General features: G+C 45.7%; 1 long non-coding RNA gene across 1 annotated transcript in view; it reads right to left on the minus strand.

Moving 5' to 3' along the window:
• The window catches only part of LOC115089568, a 61,331-nt gene that overhangs the window by 16,186 nt on the left and 24,567 nt on the right, over window positions 1-20,578 (minus strand). The window contains exon 2 of the long non-coding RNA XR_003856170.1: window positions 10,552-11,000. This is a non-coding gene — a long non-coding RNA (uncharacterized LOC115089568). The remainder of the gene's footprint in view (window positions 1-10,551; window positions 11,001-20,578) is intronic.

Here is a 20,578-nt window from a genome sequence, read left to right on the forward strand (position 1 = left end):
GAAGGTGAATTTTAGTCCACAGCTCTTGAAGCTCCTGTCCCATCAGGGTGGCTGCTGGACAGTTGTCTGAGATAGGAATCGGTTTGGGTACTCGAGGGTGGCACCCAAAGACTACAAAAGAGGGAGAAGATCATATGGAATTACTTACATGATTGTTGTGAGCAAACTTGGCCCATGGGAGGAGGGAGGCCCAATTATCTTGATGTAGATTTATGTAAGCCCATAAGAAGGCCTTAAGACTTTGATTCACCCATTTGATTTGTCCATTTCTGTAAGGTTGATCAACAGGTGAAGGTGAAGTTCAACGTGATTCCGAATTTTCAACACAGGCCTTTCCAGTTTCGGGCAGTGAACTGAACTCCTCAGTCTGAGAGAATGTGAAGGGGTAGCTCATGCAGATAAAAGATGTGTTGTACAAAGAGTTTAGCTAGTTCAGGCACAGAGGGGAGTCCAGGAAGGGGAATGAAATGTGCCATCTTAGAGAAGCTATCCACAACCACCCATATGGTGGTATTGCCACTTGAGAGGGGAAGATCACAGACAAAATCTATGGCCACATGTGTTCAGGATTCCATGGGGAATGGCAGTGGATGTAATAACCCCCCCACAATTGTGGTCTGACACTTTTATGCATAGCGCATGTAGGACAGGACCCTTCGTAACGCTGCCTTTATCTGTGGCCACTAGTACTGTTGCAATATTAGTTCCAATGTCTTGGTATTGCCAGGATGACCAGAAAGCTGGGAGTCATGCACCCACTCGAGAACCTTTGATGCAGGTATCGGGGTACTACCATCTTGCCAGGAGGAACTGTAAAAGTGGCTCAGTTTTGGCTGGATCAATAATGTGCTGTGGGGGTTCCAGGGTACCCTCAATATTGAATGACCGGGAGAGAGCATCCGTTCGACAGTTCTTGTCAGCTTGTTGGTATCGTAACTCAAAGTCAAAATGATTAAAGAATAAAGACTAGTGAGCTTGTCTGGGGTTCAGTCTATGGGCCTTGCCAAATGTTCCAGGTTCTTGTGATCCATATGAATGGTTATTTTGTGCTGCACCCCTTCCAACAGATGTCACTATTCTTCCATGGCTAGTATGACTGCTAGCAGTTCATGATCACTGATGGTGTAATTCCTCTCTGCTAGTGAGAATTTCTTAGAGAAATAAAAGCAAGTCACAAGAGTACCCTTAGCGTTATGCTGTAGTAGGACAGTGCTTACCCTGAGGGTAGAGGTATCTATCTCCAGAATTAAAGGTTGAGACGGATCTGGATGATGTAAACAGGTCTCAAAATTGAAGTCCTTCATTAGCTGATCAAAGGCCCGAATGGCATCTGAGGTCCAATTCTTGGTGTTGGTACCCTTCCTGTGAGTGGAACCACCAGAGTGGAATACCCAGGTATAAATTGTCTGTAGTAGTTTGCAAAACCAGAAAACATTGAATCACTTTGAGGCCTACTGCCTGGGCCATTCTGAAATGGTGTTTACTTTCTCAGGATCCATCCGAAGGCCCTGACATGAAACGATATACCCCAAAAAGGGGAGTTCTTCTTGCTCGAAGATATACTTATCTAGCTTAGCATAGAGATGATGCTCAAGGAGCCTTTGCAAGACCTGTTTCACATGGTACTGGTGCTCAGGTAATGACTTTGAGAAGATCAAGATGTCATCTAGGTAAACCACCAGATGGGAATAGAGTAGGTCACAGAACATCTCGTTTACCATGAATTGGAAGATTATGGGAGCGTTGCATAACCTGAAGGGCAATACTAGGAACTCATGTCCATTACGGGTGTTAAAGGCAGTCTTCCACTCCTCGCCTTCATGGATTTGGATCAAATTGTATGTTCCATGGAGATCCAACTTTGTAAATACTTGCACGTCCCGTTGGCGATCAAAGAGCTTGGAGATCAATGGAGGTGGGTGTCAATTTTTTTTTAGTAATAGAGCTGAGACCATGATAATAAATGCAGGGACATAATGACTTATCCTTCTTTCCCACAGAAAAGAATCCAGCTCTTGCAGGTGATGAGGGACAAATAAAGCCTCGGTCCAGATTCTCTTGTATGTATTTAGTAGGGGTGGGAATTTGTTTGCAATGAAATAGGAAATAAAGATGATATTTCCTATTTTATTGCATTGTGAAAATTAAAAAAAAAACAGTAGGAAGAATCACGAAATTTCATGTGGTTTGTCCTATCATTTTTTTGGGGGGGATAAAAAAATGCACCTTAAAAAAAAATCAAACCCGCCACCACCAGCGGAGTCTCCCTCGTGATCCTCCTGTTCCCTGACCCCCATAGGACTCACCAGAAATCTTTAGTAGTCTAGTGGAGGGCCCTGGAGCAACTTCCTGCTCCCAGGCCTGGGGCTGCCATTAGCCAAAATGGTGCCGGCAGCCCTATGCCTCTACCACATGGCAGGGGCTACAGATGCCATTGGGCAGCCCCGTCACATGATAGGGGTAATGGATAGTTTGTGCCTTTTTTCAAAATGGTGTCAGCCAGTCCTTTGCCCTCTGCCTCACTGCAGCCCCCTTCCTTCTTTTTGAAGCCTTATAAGGAGAAGCTGTATCTGTCCCCTTCTACTGTAACTGGTACTGGCCTTCTGGGTTCCATCGAGGTGTCCCTCTTCATGTTCTGAACTTGTCCACAACAGAGTTGAGGCAAAAGGGTGGATCTCCTATCCACTCCTATCTTTTATGCCCTCCCCCAAACCAACTCCAAACTCAACCCCATCTGTACTCCAACACTTCATCTCCCCTGTCCCACAATCCCTTCCTACCCCACTATGTGGTGGTGGTGGTGGGTACTGGATGGCATACTCTATCCTGTTATCCCTTCCTGTGCCAGCATGAGCCCACAGCCTTATTTTTCTGGACACTATCCTGAGCAGGTGTTAAGCTGCCAGTGCGCTCTCTTTTGAGAAGCAGATTTCCTTTTTCTCTGGCCAAATAATGTACCAATTTACTAGTGTAGTTATTTCTACAGCACTGTACAAATATACTTAAAAGACAGTCCAAGCTCCATTAAGCTTACAGTCTTGACAAAATACAGTAAAAAAGCAAATAGATTTCAGGAAATGTATAAAAGTCAGAAGAATAAGATCAGGAAGACCCTGAGAGATTTTAGGCTGGACTTGAGTATGGCCAGAGAGAAGGTTCAGATAGGTTTGTTTCAGAGAGATGGCACAGGAAGGTGGAAAGTGTGGAATCAGGAGCTGGTGGGGGAGGAACAGATAACAGCAGCTTACTTAAGGACTGGAACTCCAGAAGAGGAGGATGATAGTGAGTTAATGAGATGCTGCGGAGTGAGCGCTCTTACCGATGAGCAGAAACTTAACCGTATGCTGACGTGGGGGTGTTTTTCCCTCCTTGTATCCCAGTACATTTTCCTGGGAAATTATGTCTTGTCCTCCACCCTCACCAAATCTTTCTATGTTGAACTTTCAGAAGTGGGCTTGCTCGGCTTAGATGGCCACAGAGGAGCCACACAGGTGCTTGGGCCATACATACAGCTTTGGAATTTTGCAGACCTGAGCTGTGCTTACTACTAGGTTGTTTTGTTAAGAGCAGTGAAACCATGGAATTGTGGGGAATCACAGCCTGTTACATGAGTCATGCAAGGGAAAAAAAAATGTATGTGCAGTTTGTGAGACATGTTGGGAGACAAATTGTCAGAACTGTCATTCTGCTGAGGCCTTACAATGCTTGACTAGCCATGTGGCCAGAATCAGATGATGTGTATCAAATCTTTCTTCCAATATGTAAATAAATGCTTGGGTAATGCTGTCTTCATTCCCCTGGGGCTGATATTTCTTTGTCTGAATCGTAATACAGCAGCTTGATTCTTAAATGCCAATACAATCAGTATCCCAGGAACGTGGCAAATCTGCTGGGACTCATAAAGTTGTTTCTATCTGCAGTGCCCTGCACAATTTTCGAACTCCTTTGCGAGATGGGAAAAAGATTCCTACAGGAATGCATCGATGCATGTTAAGTGTTCTGTTTTTAATAGCTTAGTGGGTCTTTGTTAGAAAACACAATTTCCAGGAATTTCTTTTCCCTGGAGAGCTCTGCTACCAGCGCCAAGTTCTGTAAATTTCAAGTGTCTTTCCAGCTCCACAAATGGGACCATATAACTGCATGCCTAGAAGAGGTGGTGCTGGAACTAAGCACAACAACCCCTGTCCAAGAGTTAGAGCCCAGGGACTAATGGCACTTACTTAATCAACAAAGGTGTCACATTATTCAGTAGTTCCAAAGCAGCAGGAGTTTTGCTTCACCCTTCTTTTCTAAACTACCATTGTATTGTTTTTTGGTCCTCCTAGCTCTGGAACTTTATAGTAGCTAAGGACAACAAAACCTATCTTGTGCTGTGCACTGGAGGGAATTACAAAAGGAGAGTTGGCTCAAGATCTGATGACATGGAATTAGGTCACAATGTCATGAGTCAAATCTCTGTTAGAATGGAACAAAACTATTGCACGATTGATAACATCAGGGTTGTGCAGCTGATTCAGGGCCGGCGCAAGCATATTTGGCACCCTAGATTAAACTTTTGGACATTCACCCCTCCCCCAACTTAACTAATGCTAGCAGTGGCTCCAACACAGCGCTCACTTCTTTGATGGGATTGGCTTTGGTATGGCAGCCCTCTGGACCTCACACTGGCAGGATTTTGCTGCCCCCAAAATCTTGGGGCCTAGTTTGCCCAATGAAAGTGCTGGCCCTGAGCTGATGACAGCGTTCCTCTTTTTGTGCTGATTTGAAAAATGTGGCTTGGTTGGTAACACTTTGAGGATGGGGTTTGTTGATGCAGTTATAGTGTTAGTGTTAAAATGAAAACATTATTTCGGAAGATTTGGCATAGTTTTTAAATGAAAAACAAGAAAAAGATTTTGTGTGACACATACTCCCCTTCTTCCCAGGAAGGGTGTGTGACCTCACACAGGTACTCTGCTCCTGTGTGAGGTCATGGTCCTCACACAGGAGCAGAGTATTGAGATACTGAAGCTTAACACATGAATTCTTTCTCACCCCCAAAAACCTTTTTCCAAAATGTTATTTCACAAACACACAATTGTTCCTTTTAATAGGGAGATCCATATTCAGCACTACTTAGTTGGATACATTTTGACTTATCCGGCTAAGTGGAGGCAGCTGAAAATGTGTCTGGCATCAGCAGCTGCCATAGCCAGATAATTACTAGAGATGTGGTTCGTTTTTCGCCCTATTTAGGAAATTTAACGAAATTTCCTAATTCGTTTCTGTTTCGGAGTATCCGAAACACGACATAAACGCCGTTATTTCGGAGCCCCCGAAACCGGAAACGAAATTTTCCCCGCAATTTGGGGGAAAATTCGTTTTCGGGTTTGCCTGGGGAGAGGGGCAAAAATTATTTTTTTTTTTATTAAAAACCACCCCAAATTTAAATTAATTATAATACACCACCCCCCGATCCCTCCCCAAGACTTACGAAGATCCCTGGTGGTCCAGCGGAGTCCCGGCTTCCATTTGCCATGCCCTCCGTGCCCTAGTTCGTGCCAGTGCAAGCCGCGCGCCAAAATGGTGCCGAATAGCCCGAACGACCATGTCACAGGGGCTTTCGGCGCTATTGGTCAGCCCCTGTCACATGGCCATCGGCGCCATCTTGTGCTCCTATCATGTGACAGGAGCTGACCAATGGCGCCGAAAGCCTCTGTGACATAGTATGGGGGGGTCAGGAGCCTCTGTGACATAGTATGGGGGGGTCAGGAGCCCCCTCCTGACCCCCCCAAGGCTTGCCAATAATCCCTGGGGGTCCAGCAAGGGTCCGAAAGCGATTTCGTTTTCGGCTGCCAGTAACCAAAATGGCGCCGATAGCCTTTGCCCATACTATGTCACAGAGGCTTTCGGCGCATTGGTCAGCTCCTGTCACATGATAGGAGCACAAGATGGCGCCGATGGCCATGTGACAGGGGCTGACCAATAGCGCTGAAAGCCCCTGTGACATGGTCGTTCGGGCTATTCGGCACCATTTTGGCGCGCGGCTTGCACTGGCACGAACTAGGGCACGGAGGGCATGGCAAATGGAAGCCGGGACTCCGCTGGACCACCAGGGATCTTTGTAAGTCTTGGGGAGGGATCGGGATGGGGGGGGGTGTTGTTATATATGTACGAAAATGCTTAAAATTGTTTTTAAATGCTTGGGGTGGTTTTTTTTTTTTCGCTTCGTTACCGATTCGTTTTTCGGTCCGGTTTCGGGTTTCTCGTTTCGTTTTCGGGCAAACGAACCGAAAACGAAACGAGAAGACCCGAATTATACCACGAAGTATTTGAACCGAAAAACGACCCGGTAGAAAAAAACGAAGCACATCTCTAATAATTACTTACGGGCCGATACAGTTAGCCCTCGATTGGACGCGCGTTTTCGACGAGCTAGCGTTACCCCTTATTCATGCATTTGCATGTTGTGGGTGCTATTAGTCATTCCCGCATGATTCAGAAAGGAAAATGTGCAGCCAAGCTGCACATTTTACTTTCAGAAATTAGCGCCTACCCAAAGGTAGGCGCTAATTTCTCTGGGCACTGGGAAAGTGCACAGAAAAGCAGTAAAAACTGCTTTTCTGTACACCCTCCGATTTAATATCATGGCGATATTAAGCTGGAGGTCCCAAAAGTTACAAAAAGTTAAAAAAAAAAATTTGAAGTCGGCCCGCGGCTTGAAAACCGGACGCTCAATTTTGCCGGCGTCCGGTTTCCGAGCCCGTGGCTGTCAGTGGGTTTGAGAACCGATACCGGCAAAATTGAGCGTCAGCTGTCAAACCCACTGACAGCCGCCGTTCCTGTCCAAAAAGAGGTGCTAGGGGCGCACTAGTGTCCCTAGCGCCTCTTTTTACCTGTTTTTACCACCAGACCTAATTTGAATACAGAATCGCGCGCACAGGAGAGTGGCCTGTGCGCGCGCTGGGAAAGCGGGCGTTTGCCTGCTCTCCCGCGGACTTTACTATATTGGCCCGACTGTCAGCTAAATAGTTAGCCAGTTACGTGGCGGGCGAGGTGAAGGTGTATCTAGGAGGAGTTGAGTTAGCCAGAGAAGTTATCCAGCTACCTCTGACATTCAGCCGGATAACATATATGGGTAAGTTTGGTCATTTAATTTTAGGATAGCTGGGTCTATTCAGGGCTGCTGAATATACAGGCTAAGTTAGCCGGATAGGTTTATTGGGCTAACTAGCCGACCTCATAATGTTTGCACATCACATCTAGAAACACATGATGTACAAATATTATACTGAATGGGTGAACTTATTTGCATAGTAAACCCAAGCTTCATTTGTTTTTAACAAAAGAGGAGGTATTTGGGGAGGGGGCGGGACCAGCACCCAGGGCTATAATTTTGTTTAAAACTTTTGTTCAATGCTTTGGCCACCTCATGGGGTAGTGGTGGTGGTGGTAGGGCAGGATAGTGGGATAGGGAGTCTCAGCAATACTGCGGGGGTAAGGAGGTTATTTGGGTTTCTAAAACCCTTTTAATGACTGTCCCAGGGGCACGGGGATGTGCATTAGCATCCCCCTACTCCCAGTGAAAGTTAGCTACAGCTCCTGAGTTGTAGCTAACTTTTCAGAAAATAATGTGGCTTGTGATTTTTCAGGTAAAATGCATTATGTTGTTTATATGAAATGACCTAGTAATGGAAAGGTCAATATTCAGTAGGCCATTTAGAGAACAGGTTATGGTTATATATAAAGTTATTCGGCTACAAGCTAGATAAGTTTACATATAGCTGGTTAAGTGGCGATTCACTGAAAAAAACCAAACATGATTGCAGTCCTAAAGGCCCAAACCAGACCCCCTCCTCTCTTCCATGACAGCTTCTAACAGCCTGGAACCCCCTCACAGAGCAGTAGTGTCTTCATTTAAAAAAAATATTGGGGCTGGAGGTCGGCGATCACATCCCCTCCCCCAATCCCCGCTCCCAGTTGCCGGCTTTTTAAAAAAATATTTTTTCTCCAGGGCCTTTCCTCACAATCCCACACCCCCAACCCTGTCCCTCCCACCCCACCTCATATTTTAAAATGGATTTTTAATGTAGCCCGGATCTTAGCATCATCTTACCGTGATCCGGACCCAGTGCGACTTCTTCTGACATTGCTAGGCTATAATACCTATATATATATATGTGTGTATATATGTATATATATATATAATATTTCAAACATGGGGGATCATTTTCAAAGCTGTACTTTTTTTAGTTCAGAGTCACAGGTATGTTTATCCATGGGCTTTGCAACAATTCTCAAAGGGACTTTCCCTTTTAACTGTGTGTGTTAGGCATTTTTAGGCTGGGCAATTTTCAACAAAGCAGTATTTACCTGCTTAAATGTTTTTTCTATATTGTCTTCATTATGTCCAATTATATGTTTTTATGGGATTGAGAAGGGTGGTAGTCATCATGACTGTTGAGTATTTATCAAAATCTCAGAGAAGGGGGTAGCCTATGCGTCTGAAAGGTAATAATGGTATGGGGTGGGAGTGGGGGGTTGAGGATGCAAGGTTAAAGGTTTGCCTAGGGTGTGTAGTAACTTTTGCACTGTCCCTGGGTGGATGAGAGAGACAGCTCAGCCATACAGAGGGAGAAGATTCAGAGACCAGGCTATTCAGACTAGCAAAGGAAAGCGAAACATCTTAAACAGAGAGGGAGAAAGAGTAACATAATAACAGTAGATTTATTACAGCAGATAAAAACCAATTGGTCCATCTAGTCTGCCCCTTGGCTTTCTCGCTGGTTTTCTACCATGTTGGGCAGACAAGCATATAAATTCCTGCACTTTATCTAACACCTAGGCCCTCCTCAATGTCTTGCTAGCAAGCCTTGTAATAATCCAAAGATGTGAGGGTCAACTCAGACAAGCTCTGAAAGACAAAGGCAGCTCACAAGCTCTGAAAGACAAAGGCAGCTCCAATGTAATGTTAGAATTCAAAATTCTCAGGCAATGAGTGAGTACATTTTAAGTAGCAAGAGACCATTACAAGTTTACTTTGTACATGTGTGGTAAGGACATAAAGGGCCGGTATCTCTTGGTCAGCTCCCCCAGTGAGCTCTGCCATTCCAAGACACAAGGTCAGTATTCTGCAGGCTCCCTTCCTGACAGAATATCAGCCATACTCACACATGGGCCGATACTGTTAACCCGCCATTGGACGCGCGTTTTCGACACGCTAGCGTTACCCCTTATTCAGTAAGGGGCCGAAAACACGCATCCAATCCCCAAACCTAATAGCGCCCGCAACATGCACATGCATGTTGATGGCCCTATTAGGTATTCCTGCGCGATTCAGAAAACAAAATGTGCAGCCAAGCCGCACGTTTTGCTTTCAGAAATTAGCGCCTACCCAAAGTACACAGAAAAGCAGTAAAAACTGCTTTTCTGTGCATCCTCCGACTTAATATCATGGCAATATTAAGTCAGAGGTCCCAAAAGTTTCCAAAAGTAAAAAAATAAAAATAAAAATTTGAAGTCGGCCCGCAGCTGTCGGGTCGAAAACCGGATGGTCAATTTTGCTGGCGTCTGGTTTCCGAGCCCGTGGCTTTCAGCGGGCTCAAGAACCAACACCGGCAAAATTGACCGTCGGCTGTCAAACCCACTGACAGCCGCCGCTCCGGTCCAAAAGGAGGCACTAGGGACGCGCTAGTGTCCCTAGCGCCTCCTTTTGCCTGTTTTTACCGCTGGGCCTCATTTGAATAGAGAATCATGCGCACAGGAGAGTGGCCTGTGCATGCATCAGGAGAGCGGGCATTCGCCCGCTCTCCCACGGACTTTACTGTATCGGCCCGACACTGAGTTAGCACAACTGCAGATGCCAACATAAGCAGTGCTTTATTATCAATGCTACATTATACTCCAGATAGTAGTGCAGAATACACAGATATAGCAAAGACAATAATTGAAATGATAATTTCTTATGATTAGGGCAGCTGAGTTGCTTCTGTCAGTGAGGATTCTCTCTCACTGTCTGGCCCTCTGCCATCTCCCTCCCCTGCCTCTGTTAGTTATACCCTTTTTGTCTGTGCATCAGAAGGCATGTTTTGAGAAATGTATGTGGTTGCTCAAAACACAGTCCAGGGTGAGAACTCCCTCCCCACAGGGCTTACATATTTGGTATTTCCTTTTTCTGTTCTCACAGTTGTTGTACAGTCACATGATGTGAGGTCAGTGTGAGTCCAAGAAGGTCTACCTTCTAAATACATCCTTAGCAAACTAGTAAGACTTAGGCCAATTAGGCCATTCTACCTCCTGGACTCAGAGAACTCATGTTGACACAAACTGGTTGAAAAGTTTCCTAATCTATGGTTGTATTGGTATCAATACTATTTAAAGTAAAGTGAATAACTTGTTTAGTACATAAACACATTAAACACTGGCCTCCTAAGCACTAGCAAACACAGAAGACCAGGGATATTATATTTGTAAGAAAAGCTAATTCTATTAGTTCATTGATCCCTCTATGCAGCTGATCAGATAACCCCAAACAGGAATAACTAACCCCCATTTAAGTAAGTTTTATGTTACCTGAAGTTTAGCTGCTCCATAAATCTTGCCAAATTGAAGCCTTTAGCAGAGTGTGCCTCCATGCTGCCAGGACCCTCTGTGGTGGTCCTCAGCATTTCCTGTGTATGTTGTGATCGTCCTAGTTTGTTCTCTTTGCAGGTAGTTGGTTCAGCTGACTTTCAGAGGATGTCCGACTCATCAGAGTTCATGGTCATTCTCTCATTGGCTCCATTCAGTGTAAGACACTTTGCTGATCATACCCTGCTTAGTAAAATTTCACAGTATGTTCCTGTTTATTCTGGCATCCACAGTTATGCTGACTCAGTGTGTGTGAGTGTGGCATGATATGTTTTTTGTAGTGGATCCTGTCAAGAAGAGAGCCTGAAGGATACCAGCCTTGTGTCTTGGAGTAGCTGATTTCGCTGGGTCAGTTGCCTGGAGGATACTTGCCCCTTGTGTCCTTTCCACACCTGCATAGAGAGAGAACCAGTTACAGACAGGCAGTGAGGGAGATACAACTTAAGCAGTGAAGAAGCTGATCATTTTGATCATGAGCCTCCTAGTAAAACAGTATCAAGGTGGTGATTGCGGTAGTTGAGATAATATCATTTGGAGGAATGAGAGCAGCAGGGAGCAGTCAGCTGAACATAGATGAGTATCCTCTTCTCAGCCTCTAGTATTAATAGACTGTGGATGTGCAAAGGAAGCAGTTTGACCAGGTCACTGAATTAGTCCAATATACAAAAACCAATTATAGAAAAATGAACAGGACTGTGACAAACCTAAATAGGCCACTGCCCATCATAGGGCTACAGAATAACCCAACATATGCTTCCCTAAAAGGCAAGTTAAAGAAAAACCAAAACAATGACTGCTGAAGACCACCCCAGCACTTTATAGAAGGCTACTTGTGTACATCACAAAAGATACTTTTTAGATAAATCAGTCACCAATTCATTGGTGATTTATAACATACAAGCTATTGATGGCATCTGTTATCACATAAGCGTGTCATTATTTGCATATGACTGCCCAAAATGCTTTCCTCCTTGTCTCACTCTATTTGTTTTGTGGTCCTTGCTCCAAAGTGATTGTGATGACTTATATTATAAACACAGCAGCATTCATCCCAGGGTCTTATTTCACTCGTTACAGACTGAACAAGACTATGGCTGCTGCATCATGAGATATCGAGGTCAAGAGTTGATGTGGATGGTGTACTGCATCATCTTGTGGGTTTTCACATCATAAGATCGATGACATCCATCATTCTGCAGATAATAAGCAGGTGAATACAAACCTCTCACTTTGTCAGTATAAACCTCTCTGTGACTATTCCTGAAACAAGTCGGAATAAGGCTGGTGATCAGTTGTATGTGCTTTGTAGTTAAAGTGCCTTGAATACAGGTGCTGATTTATTTTTAATCTACATGTCTCTTGGGAATGAATGAATCATATTGCTTGTTAGCATTGAGTATGAAGTCTGCCTGGAATGGAGCTCTGCTGTCTGACTGGAGGGAATGATTCCCACTTGATTCCTACCTTGGCCAGCACCATCCTAGGTCAAGTAAATACCAGTCCATCATTCTCCAGCAGTGGCTGCTGCCCTTGCCTCTTCAGTAACTGTGCAAGAGAGAGTCAGTTATCACAAGTATGCCCAGTGTGCCATCATATCTACAATAGAACTTTTCTCTGCATTATAGGCAGGCTCATTTGAGAATCCTTGTATTTTTCCAAGTACACAGAGAGGGTAATTTTCCTAGCTATTTTCACGGGTACAAACAATGCTTTACCCACAGAAATGGCTTATTATAAAATTATCTGCCTGGTATGTGGGTTAATTTATGTGTGCATGTCCTATATGTATGTGTTAGTTTACCTGGACTGAGCAGTATCGTGTTTAGGATTGTAATTGCCTCTTTGTGCTGCTGACACCCCTCATCTTCTGTTTAGGGTTGGAGCAACATCTTGGTGCAGATTATCTCCACTGTACCACACTGCACTGCACTGCACTCTACAGCATTCCCGTACACAAAACTGCACTGCACAGTACCACCCCACAGTTCTACAGGATTTTGGAAGGTGTTTGAAATACAAACAAATTTACTATACTAAAGAGCTTTTCTTATTTTGTGTCTATGGGGCTAAAGACTGTAAAATACAGGACACTTTATTATAAAGACAAAGCAAGTCAGTATTTTATCATGTACACTCACCTGGACAAGTTACTCCTCTCTATGCAGCTTGCACATAGCCAACTCACGCATGCACACACAGTCGCCACACAATGGAGGATTTAGGCTTTCTCTGCCCCTAGACACTGTTGCTGCTGTCATTCCCTCCCTCCCCCCCCCCCCCAACCCCGAGTGGTCAGACAACAGGGAGCAGAAGGTCTGCGGCACAGCCCCCTGTGGCAGCCCTGGGATGTATTCTGGGGCAAAAATTAGAAAATTCTTACGCACACTGAAAAGATATCCATCTTTAGATTATATCATAAAAATAGTTCTTCAACCTTGCTTGTCCCTGTATAATTTATTTTGTTTTTAATTGCTCCTCTCAGGTCTCCCCATGAACCATCTCTCTCCACGTCAATCTATCCAAAATCCAGCTGCGTGACTTATCTTTTGCCAAAGTTGCTACACTCATATAACCCCTCTTCTCAAGTCACTATATTGGTCCCCTGTCTGTTTTTGTATACAGTTCAAGCTCCTCTTACTCACCTACAAAAGCCTTCACGCTGCAGCTCCTCTCTTATCTCTTCCTGTATACTCTTCCTCATGCACTCCGCTCATCAGGCAAGTCACTCCTATCTGTGCCCTTCTCCTCTAATCACCAATTCCCGACTCTGTGCTTTCCACCTGCCTGCACCATATGCCTGGAATAGACTTCTTCAGTTGGTACGTCATGCTCCCTTTCTTGCCTTATTTAAATCCAGTCTAGAAATACCACCTTTTTGAGGCAGCTTTTAAATCTTAATCCCTGATTATTCTCCCTCCAGCTTTATTAATTTGTAACCATTGTCTTAATAAAAGATATTCCCAAAGACTCTTTGCCCTATGTGTTTGTCTTCTTTAAATTGTAAGCTCTCCTGGGAAGGGACTGTTTCTTATATGTTTTTGTACCATGCTGTGTACATTGAGTAGCGCTACAGAAGTGATAAGTAGTAGTAGAAGGAAGAGGTGCAGGAATGGCTTAAGGAGAAGATAAAATGACGGGGGATGGGAGGAAGAGAGGATTGGGGGTGGGGAAGATGGTGTATGGGGAAGATAAGACGGGTAAGCTCAAGAATCTGGGATGGGGGAAGAGGAGGGTATGAGAGGGAGGTTCTGGGAGTGAGGAAGGATAAACTGGGATTGGGTGTTATAGGAGGGTGGTAGATCCAGAATCTAGGGAGAAGAAGGGGGAGGTGGGTTCCCAGATCTGGGGATTAGAATCTGAGATCAAGAGAGGGAGAATACAAATTGTGGTGATGGGCAGGGGGTGAAGGAGGGAAAATGTCCCTGCTGACTGCTTCCCCTTGCATCCTCCTCATCTCTTCGCTAATCTCTCACCCAATCTGATGAACACATACACACACCCAGCACTGATCTCATCTTTCTCACGCATGCAAATACTGTAACTTCCCGTCCCCCTCCTCACCCACAAGCATTCTCTCTCAGCCCCTCCTAACCTCCCCAAAATGATATCTCTCTGCTTTACCTGTTCCAGGCTCACCCCTCCCCTCCTTTCCCTGAGTGGCAAGAGGGAAGGGACTGAATCAGATAGTAGAGATGCTCTTCTTTGCCGGGCTCACACCCTCCCCTTTTCTTTCCTGCATACTACCTGGGAGGGGAGGGGCTGGATCAGGAAGTGGAAGGCTGCTTTCTGCTGAGTGAGATTCAGCTCAGCTGGATGGCGGCAAATCTTCAAACGGGCCTGTGGTCCCCCCAGATTTTTTGTTGTCCTAGGCCCAGGTGTAGTGTGCCTATTGGCAAATCCAGACCTGCGCACACCCTCACCCCACGGCCATGTGGGGTGACGGTGTGCGCAGTTGCACATGTGCGCAGTGCTACACATGTGCACCCCACATGTGGGGTGCACATGTGCGCAGTTGCTACAAGGTTGTCCTGCACACACGTGCACACTGCACAGTCGCTGCACGGCTATCGTTGCTACATGCTCTGCTTTGACTCAGTCGCTTGCCCAGGCTTCTTATGACTTGCCACTGGAGGGTGTTGTGGTCACAGTAAACGGGAAGCCATTGCTCTCTATAAAACAAGAGAATTAGCAGGATTTGGAGTGCAGCCTGGTTTTGATCTTGTACAGAATGCAGATTCCTCCTCATGTTGCCATGCAGAAGGGAGCGGGATGTATTTACAGACTGTGGCTCCTCGGGCTCTGCTGGAAAGCTGCCGCTGCTGATAGCTGAAGAACAGCTGAACTGTTGGGAGCACATTCTCTCATTCCAGAAATCAAAACACGGAGCTCGCTGAGGCAGTGAAAGGGATGCCTGCAGCCCCCTCAGACTTGCCAACACGGGAGAACCTGAGACAGAGTTTGGGGGAGCAGGGTTCATCAAAGTAGGAAGGAGAAAGTGGAAAAATGGTCAGTTTCTAGATAAGTAAGAGACTCTTAAGATGGAATGCTGGTACCTGAGAGCCCTCTGGCCTGAAATTGGAAGGGGAATTTTATTCCATGTTTTGTGAAAAAATTAATGCTGTAGGGGATGCACCTCTTTAATCTTTTTGTTTTCTTCAAAAACATGAGATAAGACCAGAGGATCACTGAAGGAGAGGAATGGACTATACAGGCAAGCAGGAGCTGGTTACAGGCCTTTTAGTCCTTATCTGCCATCCGGCTCTTTTTCCATGAGGTGGGAGTACACAGCTGCAGGAGTGTGGAGGAGCCTGCGGTCAGGTGAAGGGAAATGCCATCATGGGGTAGAGCGTTTATCAATGTCACAAGCCGGCTATGGGTGTTGAGCAACCTTTCCTCGCCCCCATGTTTAAAGGACCCCGCATTCACCCAACCTGTCTCCAAACCTCTACCTTTATACGCTGGTACACAGGGAACACAGCCTCCTGCTTATGGAACGTGTGGCTTGTAGCTTGTGCCTCAGGTGGAGGCACTGTGGCTTCTGTTGAAAAGAAAGAGAAACGAAAGTGTAGCATGACAGTCCTGGGATGCTTTTAGTGAACAGTACATTGGGATCTTGTTGTTACCAGCAACAGTAATGGGGCGTTATCAGACAGCCAAGGCTGTCCACTGTTTATCTGAACCGGTTAAATATGCACAACAGGAGAAATGCGTCCGATCTGGTGAGCAGAGGGGACAGCTGGGGAAATAGCCCCTGTCTGAAAACTGCCTGGCTAGAAGTACACAAGGGCTTCTTCAGCACATGCACTTTTAGCTGGTTCCCAGGGATGTGTTTAGATCTGGGGAGGAAAACCCATGGCTTCCTAATACTATAACCTCCCTCCCCTGCCGACACAAATAGCAGGTGCAAAGTCCAGAGGCCACTTTCAGCGTGCGCGCTTTACACTAACCACATTTCAAAGGGAAATACTGGGAGAATTGTATTGATTTACTTATTTCTTCATTCTTATAGACTGCTCACTCAGAAATATCTCTGGGCGGTGCGGTGTGCAACAAGTAAATCTCCATAGTTTGTTTTTGAAAGCTGCGAATAGTTGCAGTGAACCATTCATAGATTTTACAGCTATGTGAGCAATTTGAAAACTGCCTTAAAGCTTAGCAAAATGGATTACTGCTGGGCTATTTGCTATGGACGACCATGAAAAAGCTGTGTGCAGTGGTGCACCGGGTGTGGGGGCCAAGAACGCCAGGCGCTGGACTTAAGTGGGGGGGGGGGGGGGAGCACAGTAGGAGGCAGGAGTCCTTCCTACCAGCACGGGAGTAGGGGTTACAAATTGTCTGGATTTAAATCCTCCAACCAGTACCGCGCTGCAGCCTGCTGCTTCCTGATCCTCCTGTGCCACCAGTGACCAGCTCAGCCAGCCAATAGCTTTCTGCCGCCGCAGCACCCGGTCAGCCAGTAGGCTAGTTATTGGTGTGACCGCAGGTCAGCCTCATTGGTGTCTGTGGCCTGTCCTTTCAATCTGGCTCTGGGCTGGTGCTCTTTTGCTGCAGCCCTCAGACTCTCAGTCCACCCAGATGGCCTTCCCTAACCGAGGCCCCGTGACAGTGGAGTCACTCTGCCTCCTAATCCAGAGGGGCCCCCAGCACAGCCAAACACTGCCCAACAGCACGAAGACTAAAGGTGCTGACCCAGACCCGTGCTCCCCTCCCCCCCCCCCCCCCAAATCAGGTGTTCATCCACTTAAGACGGGAAGCTGGAAGGGTCGGGAAGGAGTTAAGGGAAGGAACCCTTCAAGGAACACTCCTTGCTTCTGCTGCCACTGCCTGTTACTGCCACAGAAAGATATCTGATTTCGGAGGAACAGGGGACGCACTGCACTCTCAAAAAGGTAATGCTCATTCCATGCCCTCTCCTCTCCGATGCAACAGGAATGGAAGAGGAGCAAAGGCAGCAGGAGCCATCTGAGTTCAGCGGTGGGGGGGGGGGGGGGTGTCGGGGACTTGAGCCTGAGGTTCAACTTTGGGGGTAAAGCGGGGAAGGGGGATCATTGAGGAGGAGGGTGCTGGGCTTGGACCTGGTGAAATATAAAGTAAAATAGTAACGATGTCAGAAAAAGACCAAATGGCCCATCTACTCTGCCCAGCAAGTTTCATATGGTAGAAACTGCTGCTATGTGCAGGTTACACGCAAACCTTATGTAAGGATAGTATTAATTGCAATCAAATCTAAGCAACTGCCAAACCCATAACAAAACTACTGCTGGCATCGATTATAAGGGTGAGCAGCCTTCTTGATAATTCAGACAATGCTACTTGAACGTGCTTTGCTTTTGGACTTGGCTGTAGAAGCAGTCCTGTGCTTTTTCCCTAATGTCTGCATATCAGTACCCCAGACCATAAAAGGGATGGACCAGTGTTGGCTGTCGTCTGAATCCAATTCCTCTTTTATCCCCGCCGTTAAAGCAGAGAGCGATGTTGCAATTGCATCAAAATCATGAAAGCTAATTAGTTAAGGTTAATAACTGCCGCTCCATGCAAGTTACCCCTCCTGCATACTATTCTTTATTTCCATCCTCTAACCCAGCACTTCTCAACCGGTGTGCCGCTCACACCAGTGTGTCGCCAAACACCGGCAGGTGTGTCGCATATCCCGGTGTCCCACTACCCCGTTGTACTTTCCTTCTCCCTTTTTCCAGCCCCCGCGGGCCAATTGGAAGCCTCGTTTCTTCCTACCCCCACTGCCCAATGGGAAGCCTCCTTCATTCTGCCTGCCCCCGCGCAGGCCAATCGGAAGCCTCCTCCCTTCTACCTGCCAGTAGGAGTAGGAAGAAGGGAGGAAGCCTTTGATTGGCTGGTGAGACAGGCATCGCATAGCCCGGGGGTGGGGTGGGAGGAATGGCAGTGTCGAACCCCGACGAAGCAAGGCCGCCATGGGAGCTCATCCCTGTGGCGACAAAAAAAGAAGGTCCACCGGAGTAAAGCCGTGGCGGAACTGGAGCCCATCCCTGCAGTGAAGGAAGAAGAAGTTTTAGGTGAGAGTTTGTGTGTGTGGATGTGAATGAGTACCTGGGTGAGAGCTGAAGTGTCTGTGTAAATGAGTGCCTGGGTAAGAACATAAGAACATGCCATACTGGGTCAGACCAAGGGTCCATCAAGCCCAGCATCCTGTTTCCAACAGTGGCCAATCCAGGCCATAAGAACCTGGCAAGTACCCAAAAACTAAGTCTATTCCATGCTACTGTTGCTAGTAATAGCAGTGGCTATTTTCTAAGTCAACTTAATTAATAGCAGGTAATGGACTTCTCCTTGAAGAACTTATCCAATCCTTTTTTAAACCAGCTACACTAACTGCACTAACCACATCCCCTGCAACAAATTCTAGAGTTTAATTCTGCGTTGAGTGAAAAAGAACTTTCTCTGATTAGTTTTAAATGTGCCACATGCTAACTTCATGGAGTGCCCCCTAGTCTTTCTACTATCCGAAAGGGTAAATAACCGATTCACATCTACCCGTTCTAGACCTCTCATGATTTTAAACACCTCTATCATATCCCCCCTCAGCTGTCTCTTCTCCAAGCTGAAAAGTTCTAATCTCTTTAGTCTTTCCTCATAGGGGAGCTGTTCCATTCCCTTTATCATTTGGGTAGCCCTTCTCTGTACCTTCTCCATCGCAACTATATCTTTTTTAAGACATGACGACCAGAATTGTACACAGTAATCAAGGTGCGGTCTCACCATGGAGCGATACAGAGGCATTATGACATTTTCCGTTTTATTCACCATTCCATTTCTAATAATTCCCAACATTCTGTTTGCTTTTTTGACTGCCGCAGCACACTGAACCGATGACTTCAATGTGTTATCCACTATGATGCCTAGATCTCTTTCTTGGGTGGTAGCTCCTAATTTGGAAGCTAACATTGTGTAACTATATCATGGGTTATTTTTCCCTATATGCATCACCTTGCACTTATCCACATTAAATTTCATATGCCATTTCGATGCCCAATTTTCCAGCCTCAGAAGGTCTTCCTGCAATTTATCACAATCTGCTTGTGATTTAACTACTCTGAACAATTTTGTATCGTCTGCAAATTTGATTACCTCACTTGTCGTATTTCTTTCCAGATCATTTATAAATATATTGAACAGTACGGGTCCCAATACAGATTCCTGAGGCACTCCACTGCCCACTCCCTTCTACTGAGAAAATTGTCCATTTAATCCTATTCTGTTTCCTGTCTTTTAGCCAGTTTGTAATCCACAAAAGGAAATCGCCACCTATCCCATGATTTTTGACTTTTCCTAGAAGCTTGTGTCTGTGTGAAAGCTTGTGTCTGAGGGTGTGAATGGGTGCCTAAGTGAGAGCTTGTGTCTATGGGTGTGAATGGGTGAGAGCTTATGTGAATGGGTGCCAGGGTGAAGGCTGGTATGAATGGGTACTTGGGTGAGAGCTTGTGTGTGAGTGGGTGTGAATGGAAGCCTGGGTGAGAGCTGGTATGAATGGGTGCTTGGGTGAGAGCTTGTGTGTGTGGGTGTGAATGGAAGCCTGGGTGAGAGCTCGTGGGTGTGATTTGGTGTCTGGGTGAGAGCTGGTGTGAGAGAGTGCGAGAGCATTTGTGTGTGATTGAGAGCTTGTATATAAGAGAGCATGAGTATGATTGAGAGAGAGACTGGTCAGGAAGATGACTGGTGTGAGAGAGAGACAGAGACTGGTCATGGGGTCTAATTGGGGGGGGGGGGGGAGTGACTGGTTGTGGGCGCTAAGGAAGAGGACTGTGAGGACAGAGCTTCAGCAGCCCTTGCTGCTTCTGGTGAGTGCTATTGGCCTGGAAAGGAAAGGAGTAGGAGAGTTGCTGGAGGGGGTTAGTAAAGGTGTCTTTCTAAATGGTTTTTTTTTTTGATTGACTGCCATTTTAATTATTGGGTATTACGCGATGTCTGCTGTTTTGAAATATTTTATTGATATTTGGACATGTTTTAATCATTTTTATGAGTTTTTAATTGTTGGATATTATTCTGTTCAGCAGCTGTTTTGTAACATTTTTAGTATAGCTTTACAATTATTTCTGTGTGGGGCTCTATAGCAGCTTGGCTTATTCTGTTTTCCCAATAGGAAATGTATTAGTGTTTAGGGCCTGGTTTAACACTTGTATTTCTTAGATACGGTTGTTACTGTTGAGTGCGTGCCATAATACAGGTGTAACTTTGTGCGGGTTAGTTTGTGTGCATTATTGCAAATCCTGAGAGTCTGTTAGGTGCTATATTTCTCTTTCCATTTCTCCAGGTTTGCACTGCATGCAAAGTGGCTTTTTTGATTTTCCATTCCAGTTTCTGTCTCCATATTTATAATTTGTGGTTTTTCTGTACTTGGTGAAGGTCAGTTCTGGGTGTGTGACCGAGGTGAGGTATTTTATTAGCATGTAGGCATTTGTATCAATCTTATTTGTTGTGTTTTCTCAATAGGACA

Source organism: Rhinatrema bivittatum, chromosome 4 (assembly GCF_901001135.1).
Source record: "Rhinatrema bivittatum chromosome 4, aRhiBiv1.1, whole genome shotgun sequence".
In the NCBI taxonomy this organism is placed as follows: Eukaryota; Metazoa; Chordata; class Amphibia; order Gymnophiona; family Rhinatrematidae; genus Rhinatrema; species Rhinatrema bivittatum.